Below are 21,750 nucleotides of genomic sequence, written 5' to 3'. Positions count from 1 at the left end.
AGTGGCAAGGTTGAATGAGGGACATCATAAGGTTTTGGTAAGAACAATCTTGCCAGAAACTAATCTCTTAATGCGAAATATGATCCAGGGAAGGAATCAAGCAAAAGGTGTTTAGCAAAATAAACACATGACTATTAAATACATAATCAAAAGCTCTCTTTCCCTCTGCCTTTTTAAGGTAGCATGTCAGAAGACTAGAAGCTAGTTAGGCTATGGTCAGGAAAATGAAATAGGCTCTGCTTCTGAAGTTTCTCAAGAAAGCAGGAAAGAGGGGTAGAGGAATATGAGGGAGAGGGTAAATTTGTTCAAAGTGCACTCTGTTTATTATAGAAATACCACAGTGAAACCCCGATGCTAGCTCAGAAAAATGTAGAACTAGAAATCAATCCATGATTCACACAATGGAAACTTTAAAAAAAAATAAAAGAAGAACCCAACATGAAAATACCCCAAAATAATTTCCTTTTTATGACCATATTCAAGTCATTTAAAACAGCTGTCTACCTATCATCCGTGACTTAGTCATTTCAAATAGATTTTTCCATTTTGCCTCAAATTAAAATCTCTCAGTAACAACCAGTCAAGCTATATCCTCTGCATAATCACGAAAGTACCAAATAAAAGTGATTATATAGCTTGATGATGCAATGCCACAAACGCCTGCTTTACTGGCTTAGTCATTAATAGCAATGAAATGCAGGGAACTACTGCACAGAAAACATTTCTGAGAGTCCTTATGTTATGTTATACCTCCTGCCTTAGAGTTTCCTATTATTAATGCCAATATATTTTCATCAGTTGAATCAATAAGGACGTGTTATGATGAATGTCTCATGCTCAGTCTTGAGGATAATAGAAAAAAACTGGTAGAATGAAAAATGACCAGAGTTTCCTGTGTTCTATTCCAAAGCATTGCAGTAGCTATGGACTGCCAACCAGGCCGCATTTCCCTCACTTCCCACACATCATGAGCTCATGATGGGTATTTGTGCCACACCGTACATGAGTGCGTGCTCCAACAGGCTCTCACATGGCAGCAAATGCAGGGCAATGGGCAAAACAACTGTTTCCTAAAGTCAGAAGGCTGAGCCTGCACAGAGGGAGAACAGAGAAGCGGCCCTTCCTACCCCATGGAAAGGGAAGGGTGACACACCTTCTAGCAATAAAAGAGATGGAGCTCTTGCCTTTCCTAACTGGAAGAATTACTAAGAAACAAGTGCAACTAAATACCATGAACCTGGCTTGAGCGCTGGACAGCTGGACAGACAGAAAATGGCTGTACAATGCAGTCAAAGTCATAGTTGGGATTCTAAAAGATGTTTCATGGGGGGGGAAGATGTTTTATTTTCCTCGGTGTTTAGTTTGTAGAAATCATGACTAGCTCTTTCCTAGAGGAGATTTCCCAAAAGATGTTAAAAAAATAAATGGAGATGTTAAGAGTAAGGCGTTAATCAGAGCAAGAATTGCGGGGAGGAAGGGTCCTAGGGAGAGATGATACTATGTGAATCATGCATGCAGTGCTGGATATAACAAACAAACTCTCCACCCATAGGCATAGTGGCTGAGAGCATGTGGGAGAGATAAATAATACGAAAATATTTGATATGCTATATGATATATATATGTATATATATGGGATGAGGAAGATAGGGGCAGATATTTTTGATCAATTCACTGATAGAAGACAGCTCTTAGAAGGTGACTTTTGGTGCGAGAAAACATTTCAATGAAGTGAGAAGGTGCGACACCTGACTTGGCTTAGTAATTAATGGAAGTCAAATGCACTGGAGCTTACACAGTCAAATCTTCTGGGATTTCACTGGAGGGAACTGTTCTGAGACAGTAGCATGCTTAGGGTAGGAAAGAAATACAGGAACACCAATATGGCGGACACTATGTTGAAAAAGATAGCTTCAATATACATTATAGAATCCTTTGACACTGAAAAACAGTTTTGAGAAGATCACTTGGGCTACTTTGTGAAGAAAAGAATGTGGGGTATAGAAAGTATAAGAAAAGAAGAAGACTGAAGTATTTGCAGGATCACAAAACCAAGGTGATAGTATCTTAGATCAAGATGGTAGCATTGGAGGTCAGAGTCCAAATTATTTTTAAACATGAAATGATGAAAATGAAATCGGAGAGTCTTGTGGTAGCATCAACAATGGAGCAAATGGAGAGATCGTTTTAGTGAGATAAACATTACCTCATGTTATCTTAAGAAATGTCAATTTCAATGCAACTTTCTGAGAATTTGTCCAATTAAATGGAACCATTTATGAAGAATGGGTAATATGCAAGACAGTTTGTGAGGCAGAAAGAAAAAATCAGGTGTTCTTATATGAAGAATCTAAAACTATTATATAGATAGAGGAGAGACTGGGAAGGGAAGGGCACAGGGAAATATTGACCAAAAGATTCAAAGTTGGAGTTAGGAAAAATAAATAATAAGTATTTAATGTAGTAGAATCGTTCATTAGCTTGATTCAATTATTCCACATTGTGTTTATGCATCAGAACACTACCCTATAATTATCTAGGATGATAATTTGTCAAAGATATCTCCTTTAAAGACAGCATGCTAAGTACTGCAGCAACAAGACAGCAATAGGGACCATACTATCAAACAAAACAGAAAAAAGTCAGACATGACTAGGAGAGAGATTGATCAAAGGTACATCGAAGGATAGATAACCAAAGATAGCCCCAAGGCCAGAGAGGGCCAACAGATAATGAATAACAAGCTAGACATAGGGAAAAGGCACAAAGGGATTCTAGAGCAGGTGCAGGTCAAATACAAGGGACTTCAGGAGCAGGGGCTGGGAGCTAGTAGCCTGCTTCAGCTTAAAGACCAGACAGACCATTGCTGCAGGAGCCAAAGAACATATCTGGTGTCTGGAGTAGCCTGGGAACCCGGGACAGATTCTTGAGCAACATCAACATTTAGGGAGTGGAGAGACAAAAATGATCATGAAAAGACCTTGCAGTTTCTCTGTGTGAAAATGAAGGGCAGAGATTTGAGGAGGAGATTCTTTATCATCAGAAATGTCAGGGAAAGCAAAGAGGAGAAAAAGATACAGCCACCGGGTACTGATAAGGAAATTGTGAGAGATTTTCTGGAGAGCCTGGGCAGAAGACAGCTTCATAGCAAACCCCTCACTCCTGCAGGCTGGGTCATGTTTTCTTCTCACATGGCTGCCAGATGCTGTGAATGTACATATTTTAAATTGTGACAGGTACTCAAAGGTCTTCCCAGACATGATGAAATTTGGGGGTGGGGAGGTGGGGTTTTTCCCCTAACTTTGCTTCTCTGAGAGCTCAAAGTTAATCATGGAATCCAGTTCTTTTCTATGCTCAATTATTTTATGATAGGAAGATGTCTCTAAATTTCCATTTGGATCAACTTCAAGATAAGGCTTGGGAGACAGTAGGGAGGAGATGGTAGGAGACCTGCATTTATTAAGACAGAGCAGGAGGCTGAGTACAAGGAGGGGGGGAATGTAGTCATGTATTTATTTCAATGTTAAAGCTAGTTCTTTTTTTTTTTTTTTGCCAATCCTGGGACTTGAACTCAGGGTCTGGGCACTGTCTCTGAGCTTCTTTTTTTCTCTGTTTCTCAAAGTTAGCACTCTTATCACTTGAGCCAAAGCGCCACTTCCAGCTTTTTCTGTGTATGTGGTACTGAGGAATTGAACCCAGGGCTTCATGCATTCTAGGCAAGCACTCTACCACTAAGCCACATTCCCAGCCCTACAGCTAGTTCTTGTAGACATGCTCAAATGCAGCCCGTGTGGGTCCATAGGAGGCTGAGAGCACAAGAAAGTCCAGAATACCCATACACAATAGGGAATGACCGCTCGACCACTTTAGGCTTTTTAGTATGGATATGCTAAGGTATTTTCCCCCATCACTATCCTGAAATATTAAGGACCTGCAAGTCAGTGGGGGAAGGGATCGGGACAGATTTCTAAGTACTGATCAATTGTGATGTGGATGGAAGACAAATTGTCTTAGGAAATTGAAGTTTTGATGTAAGACTAAACTAGACAGCCTAACAGGGGACTATCTTTAAAGTCAAGAAACACGGATAGCTATCACACTTGCCTAAATTATTATTGAGGCCATTTGAGCAGACTGGATTGAAAAGCCAATAGTAAGAAAATGAAGAATGGCTTTCTACTTGCATTCTAACAACTGGTCAATAGCAGCTTGAAGTTCACATTGTATCTTTACAATAATCCTAAAGAAAAAGAGATGACCATCCTCTGCTTACATAGGACAGGAGTCGAAGCAATTAATTTACCCAAGATCCTACTAGCAAGCCTTTTTTTTGGAGGGGGGGGGCTTGAACTCTGGGCCTCGATGCTGTCCCTGAGCTCTTCAACTCAAGGTTAGCACTCCACCACTTGAGCACAGCACCACTTCCAACTTTTTTGTTTGTTTGCTTATGTGATAGTGAGGAATCAAACCCAGGGTTTCATCCGTGCAAGGCAAGCCCTCTACCACTAAGCCACATTCCCAGCCCTATGCCATACTCATTTCAATGTGTTTAATGTATGCAATTACTCTTAAGCTCAGTGATGAGTATACAAAGGACACAAATACAATGACACTACCTTTGAGAACTTATTGGTAACTGCAAAGACCAGCATGACCTCCAATATGAAGTGTTCCTGGCATATAGGATCTAAGGGTCTAATAACATTAAGCAAAGGCTCCCGGGCAGTCTATTACAATGGCATGACAAGTATTTATAAGTTATTGAGTTCCAGCCTCATTTAGCAGGCGATAAATAATGGCGGGTGCTTCTCGAGCTTTATATGGCTGGAGTGATAGATGGCTTAAATACAGAGAGGCCTGCTTTATCCACGTATTAACTCTGAACTACATAATGGCCAAGTTCAACTCTGAACCCAGGTGTTTTAAATAAGTGATGGAGCGTGCTGGTCCTGCAAGTCATCGTGTCAAATGGAGAGCCCTTGCCTTCCAAATCCTTCCTTTGCTTTCTTTTGTGGACCATGACAGTCCAGTCCTCTCCGGAAAACTAGAGAAGAGAATAAAGGGGGGCAAAATAGAAGCCATTATAACTTTTTATCCTTTAACTGCTCCCTCCATGTCATTCTGCCTGTGTGTCGGGGTGGCAAGCCAGCCAGCAAGGCTGTTGTTAAATTCACATTTCTTAAAGCCTAAGGCTTTACACAGCCCATGGGGGTCCCTTGCCCCTGACACTTGTCACCAGTCCTTGTCACTGGTTTCAGTTCTCATTCCTCCTCAAAGTGGCTAATAAAAGACCCAAGAAATGAGAAGCTTTCAAAAGACATCTCCACCCTCTGTCAGCTAAATTGGACTCTTATCACTTCGCCAACAGTCAGCAACTGAGATTTCACACTCTGGTCATACAGTCCTGGACTTTGACTGCGTACTGTAATCACCTGAGAAAACGCTACAGTATAGTGCACAGCACTCCACACTCATTACATTAACACTCTCTGGATAAATCAGTCAGGTGCTGGTGGGCTGTGAAGGCCTGAGATTCTGACAATATACAGTGGCATTGCCAACTGGCTTCTAAGGCCACAGTTGGTCAAAGTACAATTACGTACCTGTGCACAATATTACCTATCTGGAACAAGAAAAGAAGCTTGAAAATATGCCATTGTGCACATCGTGGCCGGCTAACATTTTCCTCGTAACTAAAGTGTCTCAGTGAAAGAAGCAATGCATTCATTTAATCTCTGATGACAGCTCCTGATCTTGTCACCCATCTGTAACAAAGAACTTGAAGGCTAGTTTCCTTGAACAGCCCTTCTGCTAGGCTTTGGCATATCTTTTTTTTAAAAAAATCTCCACAATTGTTTCTCTTTTCTAGCCTTTTTTGAGCCTGGACATTTAATCCAGACATCTATTGTTAGAGTTCTGAGTTCTGTGTGTACCAAGAAAATTGTAAATATTCACTGACCTGTCTAGAATCACTTTTAGGAAGAGCGCTGAAGTGTGTGTGTGTGTCTGCAGGAGGAATGCCCTGGTTTCACCTTCTCCGCCCTGTCTCTCTGCTCTCTTACCTCTGCTCTTGCCTACTCATGGATGGTCTTAGGACTATGCAAAAAAAAAGTCAATGACCAATGTTAAATATATATGTGTGTGTGTGTGTGTGTGTGTGTGTGTGTGTGTGTGTGTGTGTGTGTGTGTGTGTATGTATGTGTATATATATATATATATATATATATATATATATATATATATATATATATATATATATATATATGAGAGCAGGTCTGACCTCTTCCATTCCCAAACCAGGTTCATTGGTCTAAAAGATGATCTTTTTCTGTATCTTGAAAGTCTTCTGGAATGAAGAGGGTATATTTGGAGTGTTCTGCATGAAGCTGAAATATTCTTGGAATGTGTTAAATGTAATGATCTGATAATGTGAGTGACAGAAGAGAGTAAAATACTGTAGAAATCAGAGCTTGGATGAGCATTTGGGGAGGTGGGGGAGAGTATAAATAGGCATTTAGGAGGTCCCTGGAAAATAGCATGAGAAGAATTTCATACTTAGATCAAGATCTTATTTTCTAGGCCACTTTTTTTTTTATTATTATTATTTGCTTGACAGTGTTTCTCAACATTTCCATGCCTTCTATTTTATTTAAATAGATCACAGGGCATTGGGCACCAGGTTACAGTAAAGTTTAAAATGTGATGATGTGTATGAAGGTACTTTACCATAGTAACTGATATTGGCTTATTGATTAATTCAACGAATATTTATCAGGAACTGTATGTGACCTCTTAATAGAGGTCCGAAGAGCCATTGGTGCTGCCCTCTTGTGACTAAGTATCACATGAAGGATGCAGAGAAGAATCATGGGATCCTAGACCTGACTATATAAAAAAAGACATAAACAAAAGGTAGCATAGGCAAATACAACAGAGAAACCTTCTATCTGGAAGGTTAGGAAGCACTTTCCTAAAGAACTAACATGTAAGCCTAGCTCTGAAGGAGTTAGCTGTAGAATGTGAAGTGGGGGAGGAAATTGGGCTGTAGAACAAAAGATAGAAGGTAAACTTTTAGATGTAATATTAACTGGATAGAAACTGTCCTAAAAGAAGTCTCCTGACTCATATAAGTGGGAAGTCTACAATCCGGCACTGGCTTCCAGCACCAGCTCAAACAAATGTCACCAGGCATCTGTCTCTTCTTCTCTTGACTCATTTTTTTCCATTGTATTAGTTCCACTTGCAGGCCGGATTTCTCCAGAATAGAAGCCATAGAAGTAGAACGAACAGCTGTTATCTCTGCATGTGAGGTCTTCTTTCACCTAGGATTCATGATGACTGCCAGGGTAGATCTCTAGATGACTCCGACTTTAGATAGAATGTCCAACTGTAGACCACTCTGTCTTTCTCTGAAGTGCTGTTTGGGTCCCATAATCCCCCAGGGCAGATGCACCTAAATGATAGATTTCCCCCACCAGACAGGGGAGAGGCTTATTGAAAAGTATGGGAATGGAGAAGAAATGAAGAGGGAGCACTAGAGATATCCACTAGAAGTATATTAATGCCACGCTATGCATCTTGGTCTTTTCCATGAGAACAATGGAAAACAGTAATCAGACCTGAGTTACCTCAGTTGCAATGTCATAGATTCAATCAGACTGGAGAGGGCAAGTTAGCTTAAGGGGATAAAACCATAGATGTTAAAAAGGGGTGGGGCAGTATGGTGCTGCTGGATCACACCTGTAATCCTCCCTATTCTCAAGGCTGAGACCTGAGTATCACAATTCAAAGCCAGCCTGGGCAGGAATGCCCATGAGACTCTGATCTCCACCAAACTACTAAAAAAGTTGCAAGTGACAGAAATGGTAGAGCACTAGCCTTGAGCAAAAGAAGTCCAGGGACAGCACTGGGACCCTAAGTTCTAGGCCCAGGACCAGCACAATAAAAAGGGGGTTGGGGGATAGATCGAAAAGTCAAGAGTAAAAGTCAACAGAAAATAGAGACTAAAATCAACGCTCTTTGATGGTAGACTGAACATTTTAACAGCAGTGAGAGGGAGAACGGTATGAAGATCATAAACCTGCTCTTGTACATATTGGGGCTCAAGTGAGTTCCCTGCAAAGAGGATAAGTTTAAGCCTTAATTCCTGGAATCTGGGGAGATTTGCATGGTGGGAGCAGAGCCTTCATGGATGTATTCCTGCCTTTCTCGCAGGAATGAGTTTGCTATCATGAGACTTCAGTCTTCTGTGCTGTCATCAGAGAATGCACACTTACCACTTCACCACGAAGCCCTCCTTCATCCAGAGCCAAGCAGATGCCAGTACCACACGCTTAGACCTGCCAGCCTTCAAAACTGTGAGTCATATGAACGTCTTTCTTTATAAATTATCCAGCATCCTGTAGTCTGTTAAAGCAATGTAAAAATGGTCTAAGATGGGAGCCATGGAGATGTCCCAATGAAAATGAGTAAGTTGGACGTATGTGCATACAGAGTTCATATAAGATATATAGACAAGCCGGGTGCTGGTGGCTCACACCTGTAATCCTAGCTACTCAGGAGGCTGAGATCTGAGAATCCCAGTACAAAGCCATCCCAGGCAGGAAAGTCCATGAGACTCCAATTAACCAACTAACCAACCACCAGAAAACTGGAAGTGGAGCTGTGGCACAAAGTGATAGAGCACTAGCCTTGAGCAAAAAAAATACTCAGGGACAGTGTCCAGGCCCTGAGTTCAAGCCCCACGACTGACAAAGGGGAAAAAAATTACATGGTCTACTCAACAGTTAGTTGGTCAAAGCCATCAGTATAGATGAGATTGATGAGGAATGCTATGAAATGATAAGAAGCCTGTGCCTGAGCATGGTGGAAATACAATGCGATAAATAAATGTGTGCACGGCTTTGACTTGGATCATCATCCCCATTATTCTCTTTTTAGTTGTGCATCTTCCTTCTGCCCAGGACCTTCATCCAACAGCATGCTTCCTAATTTGATCCTTTTAAGGGGAATGTTTTCAAATTACTCCAAGGAAAACAAATTACAGAGATGGAATACAATTGAATATGCAGGTATAGAGGTTCTTGTTGCAATCAAACAAAGCCCTGCAACAGCATCAATCAGATGCATATTTTAATGTGATGCATAATTTCCATTGTGCTGCATACAAATTAGTCTCAAATGGTTGACAGTTCACACAAATGACTATAATCAGGATTGACAGTACATAGCCAAACTCGATAAAATGTTTGGGATTTTTTTTTCCCTTTTTCTTGATTAATTCTCCAGTATTTTTCCCTTTGTTGTTGCTATTGACTTTTCCTGTATATTGTTTCATCTTGCATATACATGTGTGCACATTACATGTACATATGTACACCTGTGTATGCTTGCACATGCCCTGAAAATTAGTATTCAGTTATCAGAGTATAATAAAGTAATATGTTAAACCAGGTTAAGTTATGATAACACACATCCCCAAATCAGAATGGCTTGTGATAACAGAAATTTCCACTTCTTCCTCCTCCTCCTCCTCCTCCTCCTCCTCCTCCTCCTCCTCCTCCTCCTCCTCCTTCTCCTCCTCCTCCTCCTCCTCCTCCTCCCCTTTCTCCTCCTTCTCCTCCTCCTCCTCCTCCTCTTCTTTCTCTTCTTCCTCTTCTTCTTTTTCCTCTTCCTCTTCTTCCTCTTTTCTTCTGCTTTCTCCATGTCCTCCTCCTTTTCTTCCTCCCCCTCTTCCTCTTCTTCCTCTTCCTTTTCCTGCTCTTCCTCTTCCTCCTCTCTCTTCTCTTTTTTTCTCTCAGTGTTAGACGGACAATGTCACATGTAACAGCCCAGGCATTAAGTCTCATAGACTTGCTCAGCAAGACCTTAAACAATAAGGTATCAGACATTCTCTTCCTTGCACAGTTTCTTTCAAGGTTGTTTGGTCAAATTTTAACTCAACTCTAAAATCCCTCAGTTATAGTCTGCTCATGCCGCTCTTGGAGTTCTTGTCTCACTCTTCTAAGAGTTTTTTCAAAGTTCTCTGCTCCCTGTAATTCCAGTGTATTTGGTGGATTTCTGATCATTACTGAAGGGTTTTTGACAGCCCATTTGGGGGATTGTGTGTGATGCTGACAATTCTCAGATTTGTCTGGTATGTCTGCCTGATGCTATTAAGACCCCAAATCAATTACCTTCTTTGTGTTCATGTCACTGAATTACTGGGAGATTGAAATCTTATACTCAGTTTTAGACATTGTGGACAATTGTCAGGTATGTCTCCTCTGGAGAGTGGTTTATTTAAAAATCGACTTTAGTGATGATAATACTGTTTAGCAATCGTCCCATTAGAAAAACCTTAGGATTACATTGTCAAAATACTCCTATCTGTTAAGGCAATTTCCATCAAGTTTAAGTCCTGTTTGTCATTTCAGTGATACTGTCCAATTAAGAAGAATGTAAAACAAGAAGTCCTAGAGGTGCTGATTCTCGTTTTTATTAGTAGCAAAGGTCGACATTCATTTCATGCAATTCTTCTTCTCTGGGTCTGAAACCTAATGTCACTATGCAGTTGAGCAATCAAGTTATACAAATGCAGCTCCCTGGCCATAAAATTCTAAAATGACAGATTGTGGATTTCCCATTCATTTTTCCCATTAATTTTTAAAGGGCTTTGCTCACTGCTCTTATTAGAACATTGTGTCAAGTCATCTTTTCTGCCGCAGACTTTACCCTCTAATATCTCACTAATTTCTTTAATCTGTTGCTCAGCTGATCCATTGGGTCCTTTTAGAAAATCATTGTGTCCAACAGAGACGTTTTATAATCAAGTATCTGTCAAATGTATCTCGTATTGCTATTCTAAAGGTCAAGCCTCCTTCTCTTTCTGAATTTGACTAATGAGGATCCATATTCAGAGGTAATGGCAAAGTCCTCTGACTAGCCAGAGGGGTGGGATGGAGTGAAATATGCAACTTACATCCTTCAAAAATGGGTTCGAAGCCAGATCCTGGTGGTTCAAGCCTATAATTCTAGCTATTCAGAGAGCTGAGATCTGAGGTTCACAGTTAAAAGCCAGCCAGGGCAAGAAAATGTGTGTGACTCTTATCTACAGTTAACCAGCAAAAAGCTACAAGTGGAGATGAGGCTCAAGTGGTAGAATACCATCCTTGAGTGGAAAATGTTAAAGGACGATACCCAGGCCCTGAATTCCATGAAATTTTATATGATCATGTTTGATGTAATCATATAAATTACATCTCTTAGTTTGTACCCAAACATCATTCACTCAGTAGGCCTTCATTGGAAGTCTTTTTTAAAAATACACACTTCCCTCCCACCCTATATTTATTTGGACTCATTTTCATAATATCAGTTATTCTGAATATATGACACATGCATGTGTTTCCTTGTCTCTTGTTTATTGCAAGGCTTGTAAAGTAAATTTTTTTTTAAAAGAATTACTTTTTCTGGTTGATTCACCATTGTATACCTGGTCCCTAGAACAACTCATCATATAAGAAGCATCAAATAAACCAGGCACTGATGGCTCACACCTGTAATCCTACCTACTCAGGAGGCTGAGGTCTGAGGATCATGGTTCAAAGCCAGCCTAGGCAGGAAAAGTCCATGAGACTCTTCTCTCCAATTAACCACCAGAAAACCAGAAGCAGCACATGGTAGAACACTAGCCTTAAGGAAAAGAGCTCAGAGACAGTCCAGGCCCTGAGTTCAAGCCCCACAATTGACCAAAACAATAAAAAAGCATCAAATAAGTATTTGCTCAATAAGCCAATGAACAGAACGTGAGTCCATGTGGAGGTAATCTTGGATTGTACAATTGACAGGGAGTTCACCAACTTGATTCAATGATGGCAAGAGTAGACGTGAAGACAGGTTATAACTCTCAATCAAAAATACAGTTACATATTTTAGATTAGTATTGTTAATAACTACTAGAAAATAGCCTAGTAGCCTATTTTTGAATTTGACTTCCCTCTGTGGAGAAACCTTAGTGACAAAATGAATAGAATCAGTTATTTTTCCTACTACTTACCTGGCGTAAATCATCATTTGCTACAGACAAGTAGAAATCTTCCTACTTTGCAGAGTACATAAAATGCAATTCTGGCTCATCTGTGTGACGGAGTAACAATCAACATAGACTTTATGAGGGGAATATCAAGATTTATGTTTTCTTGGATTCCATATTGATTTCCACTATTCCTTGAATCAAATCTCATTTCTTGGGTGAGTGTGTGTGTTGAGCATTGGTCAGATTAGTATGAGCAGCGGAGGCTCTCATTGAGAGTCTGAATGAGTCACCACCATTGGCTCACACCTGTAATCCTAGCTACTCAGGAGGCTGAGATCTGAGGATCATGGTTCAAAGCCAGCCTGGACAGAAAGTCTGAGAGACTCTTATCTCCAATAAACTACCTAAAAGAAAAAAAAAAAAGCCAGAAGTGGATCTGTGGCTCAAATGGTAGAGCATTAGCCTTGAGCAAAAAAATGTGATCAGGCCCTGAGTTTAAACTCCAGGAAAATACTCTCTCTCTCTCTCTCTCTCTCTCTCTCTCTCTCTCTCTCTCTCTCTCTCTCTCTCTCTCTCTCTCTCTCTCTCTCTCTCTCTCTCTCTCTCTCTCTCTCTCTCTCTCTCTCTCTCTCTCCATAATAGGAACCAAGTTCCACTGCCACTAAGCTATATGACCTAGAGAGAATTAATAAGCTTTCTGGGCTTTCTTTTCTAAACAAGTAAACTGGGGGAGAGAGCGTCTTAGCCCCTATTTTATTAGGAAAATTAAATTCATCAAGCCCATGAGTCTCAGCACTTGGCACATGGTAAATACTCATAAATGGTCGGTATTGTTATAACTTTAATAATTATAGCAGTTCTATATCAAGGCTCTGTGATTCACAGTGATGAATAAAGAGAAACAGTAATGGACTTCCTACTTAGAAACATAGTCACACATATATCCATGAATATTCTGCTCCAGTCCTCTCTCATTCACCTCTTCCTTCCCCTTCGATAATGCATTCATTGCCACAAATCACCATCTCCTCCCTTAATTTGAATGATTCATTTTTTTTTAAACTTCCAAATACAACACTTCTTGCTCTAGGGCAGTCACCCGCTGAGTAACAAGATTTGTGGAGGTCATCTAAGTGGGCAGCTCTCAGGGCAATAGATGCCAGCGTATAAACAGACCGCGTGGCCCTGAGGCTGTCTGGCCTGTGATTTACAAGTGTGGAAAAGCAGAGACCCAGGCGCCAAGCTGCCCAGTCCCTGGGGAGTGGGGTTGGTAAATGGCTGCAGAACTCCATTCCTTAGTCCTCATACCAGAGCCCACCTCTGGGTGACCCCTCCCTCCATCCGATCATGGCATTCATCTCCCCCGGGAGCCTCTGCAGCTGGAGCAGGAATGAGAATGCCCGGAAGTTGGCAGCTGAGGAAGGCGCTGGTTCACTTGTAACCCACCTGAACAGTTTGATATCAGCAGTCTTGGGGGGGAGGAGGGGCAGAGAGAGAGAAAAGCATTCCTCCTTCCGTCCTGCAAACCAAACCTGATTGCAGTATTTTTAGTTATGAGCAGGCCGCACCAAAGACTCCAATGTCCTTTTCATTATTGGCAAAAGGTTCCTAAAGAAGACTTACTAAATACTGAGCCAGAGGCCAGCTGTCAATTTGGTGCCACAAGAATACAAACGAAAGCCGGGCGCCCGTGGCTCACGCCTGTAATCCTGGCTACTCAGGAGGCTGAGATCTGAGGATCATGGTTCAAAGCCAGCCTGGGCAGGAAAGTCTGTGAGACTCTTATCTCCAATAAACCACCAGAAAACCAGAAGTGGTGCTGTGCCTCAAGTGGTAGAGCGCTAGCCTTGAGCCGAATTGCTGAGGGACAGTGCCCAGGCCCAGAGTTCAAGCCCCACAACCAAAACAACAACAACAAAAGAAATACAAATGAAGCAGAAGAATGTTTAGGCTGATTTGATTGTTAGTGACCCAAAAACACATGTAATTGAGTCTATTTACTAGCATATATGTGAGGAATCTTGCATTATTCAGGGTATATTTTCTGAGACAAACTTCTTTAGCATGTCTCTGATTGGGGAAGTTCTGGGCCATCCCTGCACAGGATTACAGGGAATTGAGTATATTAACCATTTCCTTGCACAAGCTTGATTTCCTAGGTTATAGTGGTTTTCAACAAAGTTATTTGCTTTGTTGCTGGTACTGGGCTAACTCAGGACCTAAGTGCTGTCCCTTAGCTTTTTCTACTCAAAGCCATTGTTCTACCACTTGAGCCATTCCTCTACTTCTGATTTTTTACTGATTGATTAGTGATAAGAATCTTTAGGATTTGTCTGCCTGGGAATGGCTTCAAACCAGGATCATCAGATCTTAGGAAGCTAAAATCTAATCCTCCTGGGAGAATTACACAGGATGCCACTGGCCCCTGGCATCAACGCAGACTTTTGAGAATGCAATGGCCTTTAGAATATGAACTTTATAAAATGCAAAGCAGCACATTATAGGTCAGTCATTACGTAATTTTTATTTAAGTATCTCCTCTTTGGAAAATTCATTTATTCCAAAGCAGTCAGCTTCTTTCGTTCTGATGGATTGACGGAATGAATGCAAACCTGAAGAAGAGAGGGAAGCATCCAGCGTGGGAGAATCCAGGGTGTTGGCCTTTTCAACCACGGACAAAGTAGAAGTGTTAAAGAGAGCAGTGAAATAAACCCCAGTCATGTCCACAGTGCTGAATTATTTGATCTGTGCCACCAGCTTTAATACTCAAAAGTATATAGAGAGGAGTCCAGAGGGACCTTTCCAGAAGGCTTTTGGGAAACACTACTCTAAAATGCCCCTTCTTCAGACCAATGTGATGTGCAAAACACACTCCTTAGTCAAATGAGCTTTGGGGAAAGCCACACTTTAGATACTGAATTGGATCATCATATTTTATGACGGAAAGATTGTGCAGCCCTTTTAGTGAAGGAAGAGATCTGTTAAATTTCAAATTGCCTATTTATCTGAGAAGGAATCTTTTAGTGATTTATGAAGTATTCCAAAACAACTTCAGATAGAACCTTTTGAAGGCACAGGTACATCACCTGCTTTACTGTGAAATAATAATTTCTCAGCATTCACAGGAAACACTTGACTAAGTAAGATCAAGAATTATGCACTTCTTGGGGCTGGGAAGGTGGATCCAATGCTTACCTTGAATGCATGAGGCCCTGGGTTTGATTCCTTAGCACCACATAAACAGAAAAAGCTGGAAGTGGCACTGTGGCTCCAGTGGTAGAGTGCTAGCCTTGAGCTAAAGAACTGAGGGACAGCGCCCAGGCCCAGAGTTCAAGTCCCATGACCAACAAAAAAGAAAAAAAAAAAGAATTGTGGACTTCCTTTTCTCTGACAAAGTAATTTGTGTGTGTGTGTGTGCATGAGAGAGAGAGAGAGAGAGAGAGAGAGAGAGAGAGAGAGAGAGAGAGTGGTATTAGGATTTGAACTCAGGGCCTTCTACTTGCTAGGTCAGCACACTCTACTACATGGGCCACACCACCAGCCCTACTTTCCACTGGCTATTTTGGAGATTGGAGTCTTGTGAATTTTTGTGCCTAGGCTGGCCTCAAACCTCAATCCTCCAGACCTCAGCCTCTTGAGTAGCTGTAACTATAGAGAGTTACAGGTGTGAGTCACCTGTGCTCAGCCAAGGGGATTTTTTAAAATTGATCTTTTTGTTTTTACTCGCGATGACAGTAAAGCATCGAAATCCACATTGTGGACCCTGAAGAAACTACTTGCTGGCCTTCTACCAGTAAAATCATTTTCATGCTTCCTTTCTCAAGCACTGAATGGCCCAGGGTCTGACTTCTTGGAGCATGTCTGTAGTTACCATAGCTACTCCTGAGCAGGTCCTACCTGATTACACATTACACCTGGTGCAGCTCCGAGGCTCCACAGCCAGCCTATAGATCACAAATGTCCTACATGGCTCTCCCCTTCCCAGTGATATAATTGGATCCATTGCTCATCTGTCAGGCCTAAAGTAGAAACAGACAACAGGCCATCTGTTCCACCTCTCTGAGTTCCTCTCCCTTGGCATGAGGCCCCATCTCTGCTGCTCCTTGTTACCATGGAAAGACGCACCCATGGAAACAATTAACTATGTGGCCTTCCAGCTGCCCACTTAGCTGGCTGAGTGACACTCTGGTCCGGCATGAGTTCCTCATTGGTTCAAAGGGTTGTTCTTAACTGAGATCAGAGAAGGATTCATGCTTTGTATTTCCTGGAGGTGCTTCTCCTGGGCTCATTTAATCCATCTGATGGCGCCTGGGTCCTCTGCAAAATAGCTGGGTCTGCTTCCACCAATTAGAAAAAATAACTAAGACCAGTGCAAGCCAAATGAAGTGTTGAAACCCATTGTAAGGAGACCTCACACACAGGAAATGTCTTGTTACTTCTGACACTGTGTGATAGGGTATGTTTTATCTGTTCCGTTCAACTGAATTGTCATGCTGGGATTTGGTGGAGGTTTTTTCCCCCATTCCACACCACCTCCAATTTATGTGTCAGAGAAACCTGCTTCTCCTACCTCAGGGATCATAAAAATAATCCCTGATCCAGACATCATCAAAATACTCCAGGTGGATTGGGAATGTAACTCAGTAAATGTGTAACTCTAGGCTGATGAGGAAGGGCCTGGTTAAGTTGGATGTTCATGAAAGTCATTGGCCATCTTCTGGGAGAAGATGCACCTCCCCTAGTGACAGGATTAAAATGTGTCTTCTCTACTAGGCTCTGAGCAGTCATACTCCACATGGTAACAGTGAAATGTAGATGTAGCTGAGTCCTCTTCCTTCTCCTTCTCCCTTTAAAGAGATACCTGGTTCTGCAGCCTAGCAAACAACTCTCTTGACACTGATTCTGATTTGAAAATAATTCCCCATAGTTATATGTGTGTATGTGTATATATACATATACATATATATGAGTTAATGAGCATTTAACTATTTTAACTATTTCTTGGGGAACATGTTAATGCTATACATAAGCTACCGAAGTTTAATGTTTATCTTAATTCCTTCAAGTAGTTTCTATTATCTCCTTTCATACTGAAATAAATCAAGCTTAGGGAAGAGACTCTACCCGGAACCATACGTCCCTTGGTTGATAACGCTGGCCTTCAGACTCATGTCTCAGTGATTTCTCTCACCATGCTTTAAGCTCTTTCCTATGTTACCTGTCCCCACGTTGTCTGTCCACCTCACCTACATATTTTCAGATAGTCCATTGTTGAGTTGCTATGTCCAAGGATTGTGTGTTCTCTGCCAGGATGTTTTCCCGACATTTATTCCTGTCACTGTTATGCTTTCCCATCCTCCTGGATGTGCATTTTCTCCCATCTCCACCCTGCCGTTACCAGCCAGATTACCTGCCGGGAATCCTAAGTACTACCCGTCCATTGCCCACCCCCAAAAAACTGTTCTTGGAATGTGAAAATCATGATGCCTAAGAAGCTGTACACCACGGTCCACTTCCTGTGACAATGATTAATAATGCTTAATTTTAGGTAATACTTGGTACAGCAATTTGACATATTATCTTATTTGGATATGAAAAAATAACTGTGTTTGAATAGTAAAATTATGCTGCACAAGCTCAGCAGCTCATGTACAAACTGGCATTTGTGACATCCTCTCATCAAGAAGGGAAAGAGTTGAGCCGAAAATAATTCATTGGTGGGCTTTTGTTTTTCTTCTTCTTCTTTTCTAATTTGGAGTTTGCAGCTTTTCCACTTTCATGTGGTGTGTTTGCATCTCACAAGTCTTCAGTTTATAACCTGGAGCCAGTCTTCATTAACATTTTTTATTGAGCAGAATAATTAGAAGTGGCAGTGGTTTGGCAAATAAGCAAATAATGACCCTGAGTTGAGAGTACTATTTGAAACCCGTATTTTGGAAATATGTGGTTATTCTGTCTATAGGATATTAACTTCCAGTATTAACCATCAGCTATTGCTATGTTCAGTCTGTGCTCAAGGTATTCTCATTCATGCCTCGGCCAACCTGGACTGCCATCCTCCTATTTGTGCTGACCCATGCCCCTGGGGATAATAGGCATGCACCACAGGTGCCACCATTGTACTGTGTTTCCCTTGTGGCCACTGCACCCAGCAAAACTGAGAAGATTCTCTAGTGTTTATACAATGTGCCAGTTTGTCTCCATACCTTGTGAAAGCATAATAAAAATAGTACAGAGTTTGATCGTTACTCTTAATTTGGGTGATAAATTAATATGATAGCAATAAAGCTACAAGAATACAAATGGGTATTTTCACCAGACTACTGGATTTAAGGGCATATTGGTTTCTAGGTTGCCTAAATTCAAACCCTAATCTTAACAGATTAACTTGTTCTGCCTCTGTTTATAGTCTCAGTTTCCTTGTCTACAAAATATAATACTATTGCTTAACCCATAGATTGATGGCCTCAAATGAGTTAATAGGTAGATATAAGGTTTTTAGAATAGTGCCCTGTGTATAGTGAGACCCAGATAAATATTTCTCAACAGCACCATCATGAGCATGAACTGATAAAGAATTAGTAACCATGGAGCAATTGTCCTTTGCAGCCTGTGTCTTGTCAATGTATAAAGGATTTGAGGAGAACAGATGTGTGAGGAGGAGAGATTTCACAAGCGTATCTCAAAAAGATGAGAAGGAAAGCAGAGAGTAAAGAAAAACTTGCCTTCTGAGCAATGTAAAGCAGTTAACAAATGACCGGATGAATGCTCTGATCCAAAATCCCTTTACCATGCTTTGAAATAAGCAATTTTTTTTTTTACAAATTAGGTGTTCTTTTCTCCCCAATTCTTTCTAGTATTTTCAAATCAAAATCAACTGTTATAAATTCAGATCCCCAAAAGGGAAGAAATGAGTTCTCATTTTTTTTAGCTTACAATTCTGTCTCTATGCTAAATCCCCTCCCCCCCTCCCCCATCGGCTTGGGAATTATGCTACAAATATCACAGAGATTTTGCTCATTTCAAGCAGCAGGCCCTAGCATTTAGCCTTTGTTCACGGAGAAAACTGATTGTTACTCAGATCAGGGACTCAACAGGAAACAGGCAGTGATGTGACAATGGCAACTTCTGGGCCATACTTACATCTGAGCCTGGGCGTCGGTTTGCTGTGGGTTTGCCAGCCTGCAGAGAGAGTAACGGAAAACACAAAGGCAACAGAAAAGTGAAGCACTGCTCAGACATCCTGTAGGAGAAAGGCGGGCAGAAATGGAGTAAGAACTGTTGAGGGGTCTTATTTCTAAACCCAGTGAGTTGTGTATCTTTGTCTAGGGATCGTTAATGGACAAATCCGACCTCCTGCATTTGAAATGAGGGGAGACTGGGCTGCAGAAAGAGCAGCCTTTGGATCAATCACCTCCTTATTGTTCTCCAGGTTTAAAACAATAGCTAAAAATGGAGTGTCTTTCTGTACTCCAGCTGCAAAACAAAACTTGAACATGCATTATTGCATTTATTCCTCACAACAGTCCCATAGGGAAGTATTCTAACCATGCTCATTTTCAAGAATAAGTCTTAGTGAAAGATGCAATCCATGTATAAATGAAAAATGTAAATAGTATATTAAAAATATAGTAGGGGACAGAATGAAGAACTCAAGACAGATCTGTCTGACTCTAGAGCCTAAGCTATTCCACACAGAGCTATATTGTGCCCTTCCTCTCTGGGGCTGCTCACCATTCTTTCCTGGGCTATTGGTTCTCCACACTAAAGCCAGATCTCTGCCTAAAACCCTGGGTCCAATCAGGTTATTCCTTTCCTTAAGGCATTTCAATGACTACCCACTGACTACTAAACTCAAAAGCTGGTCTTCAAGGCAATCCAATTTGCCTCCTCAAAATCCTCTTGCAGATGCAAAGGGCTCTAGCTGAAAGAGGTGGAGTCTTGGTGATCACAAAGCAAGCCCTGGCCTCTCTGCCTTTGTTCATCCTGCCTTTCTACTTGGAATTTTTGATACTCATCTCCACCCCTAATGGCTATGGTTAAAAAAAAAAATCTGTGACTGCCACTCATGGAGTCCTTACTCTGGTAGGCTCTGTTGTACTCTCCGTTTGATAAATGAAGGAAGAAGGTTCAGGATTTGAATGAAATTGGCTGAGGCTAGAGTCTGGGTTCCAGCCACACATCAAGGCCCTGCAGGAATGTGGTACCCACCCAGCCTTTGGAGTTTCAGGTTTGACACCTGAAACTACTCAGCCTTCTTAGCATAGATTAGTCATCAGCTTCTGCTTGCCAAAGGGTCACACACTGTGTGCCCTCTGTTGAAAGAAAATGATTCCCCTCAGGTTCACTTTAGATGTGTCTCTGGTCCATAAGATCCACTCTGCTTGAGACCAGGCCATTCATCTTTGTGTCTTTCCGGAACCTCCTGCCATATCTGAAGCTCAGCAGGGGCTTCTTTGTTGTTCCTTCCGTAGCTTGTTTATTGAACTCCTATAGGAAGGCTGGCAGCTCTCCTGCAAGCTCCCTGGTGTAATTGTTCTTACCCTCTCTTAGTTCACACCCCCCTTTGAGAATCTGATGAAAGTCATGCATTTTTACAACAGGAAGGAAGCCAACAACCAATATAATTGTATTCCCTTCTTTAGATGGCTCATGGATTCTAGGTTCAGAGTCTAATTGATTTGAATTCAATTACTAGTGAAGTGAACTCTCCTTGTTACTTTTAATACTATTGTTTTCAAGTTACACAAATCCAAATCGCAGCTACCTTAGATAAAAAGAGAGGTTTGTGTTGTTTTGTTTTTGTTGTTGTGTGGCACAGTGGGCCCAGGAAATTATAGAAGAGAGACATGAACTTGGTCTCTCTGGAAACAAATAGAACGAGAGACTCGAATGTATCAGGGTATATGCTTCATCCTGAAGATTATTCTGGTCTCTTAAACTAGCTCCCTCCACAGTTTGGAGAATATGTTTTTGAACTCTTGTATGTCATACCGTATCATCAAAGAGATGACCCTCCTCCCTTAGCAGAAAAATCCCAGAGAAGGATTGTGATTGGCCGGGTAAATGACTGACACCTGGACTCCCTTGTTGTTGGAAGATGAAAAGCTCCACTGAGAAAAGGTGAGGAGCAGAAGGTCAGCAGCGATTTTGTCATGCTCTCACACTGTTCCTCACTGTTGCCCTGCAGACGCAAGTGGCCTTCGCTCGGTGTTCTCACACGCGGCACTCGCTCCACCTGCCTTCCAGTGCCTTCCACACTTGCCTCTTCGAGTGGCATCCTTTCCGATCCCAACTCTTTTCATTTAGAAACCAATAACTAGCCAATCCAGGGGATTGATCCGGACCTAGCGATTAAGGGAAAACAAACAAAAATATCTGTAAGCCAAACATCTTCCCTGGGAGGGGGATATGGTATTTGATCAACAGCCACCTATAACATAAATGTAATTCGACCTGGCATTATTCCAGATATTCCAGATGTAAGTGCTGCTGACTTTTAGAGCTAAGAGAGTCCCATAAGATCATCTTCCCAATCTCCTGATCTACAAATAAGGAAACCAAGGAGTTTAGTGCCACTTGTCTGGGCTACATGCTAATATTCTCTCAAATCCAAGCTGCAGAGTGTACAGCCCTAATCCCCAAGCTCAGTATCTTCCTGTGTGATGCTGCACCAATGAAAAGGTCTGGTTGGTCACAGGCCCACTGTAGCTCACAGTCAGTCTACCTGGATG

The 21,750-nt window shown here is 41.5% G+C and overlaps 1 long non-coding RNA gene across 1 annotated transcript in view; it reads left to right on the top strand.

Annotated features, from left to right (window-relative positions):
• LOC138838741 (uncharacterized) overlaps nt 1-21,750 on the top strand; it is a 148,769-nt gene that overhangs the window by 41,182 nt on the left and 85,837 nt on the right. Inside the window, exon 2 of the long non-coding RNA XR_011375738.1 lies at nt 8,215-8,357. This is a non-coding gene — a long non-coding RNA (uncharacterized lncRNA). The remainder of the gene's footprint in view (nt 1-8,214; nt 8,358-21,750) is intronic.

The sequence above is a fragment of the Dipodomys merriami genome, unplaced genomic scaffold (assembly GCF_024711535.1).
Source record: "Dipodomys merriami isolate MVZ:Mamm:240054 unplaced genomic scaffold, mDipMer1.0.p SCAF_29, whole genome shotgun sequence".
NCBI lineage: Eukaryota > Metazoa > Chordata > Mammalia > Rodentia > Heteromyidae > Dipodomys > Dipodomys merriami.
Note: the sequence above shows the minus strand (reverse complement) of the source record. Positions and strands in the feature narration are given on the sequence as shown.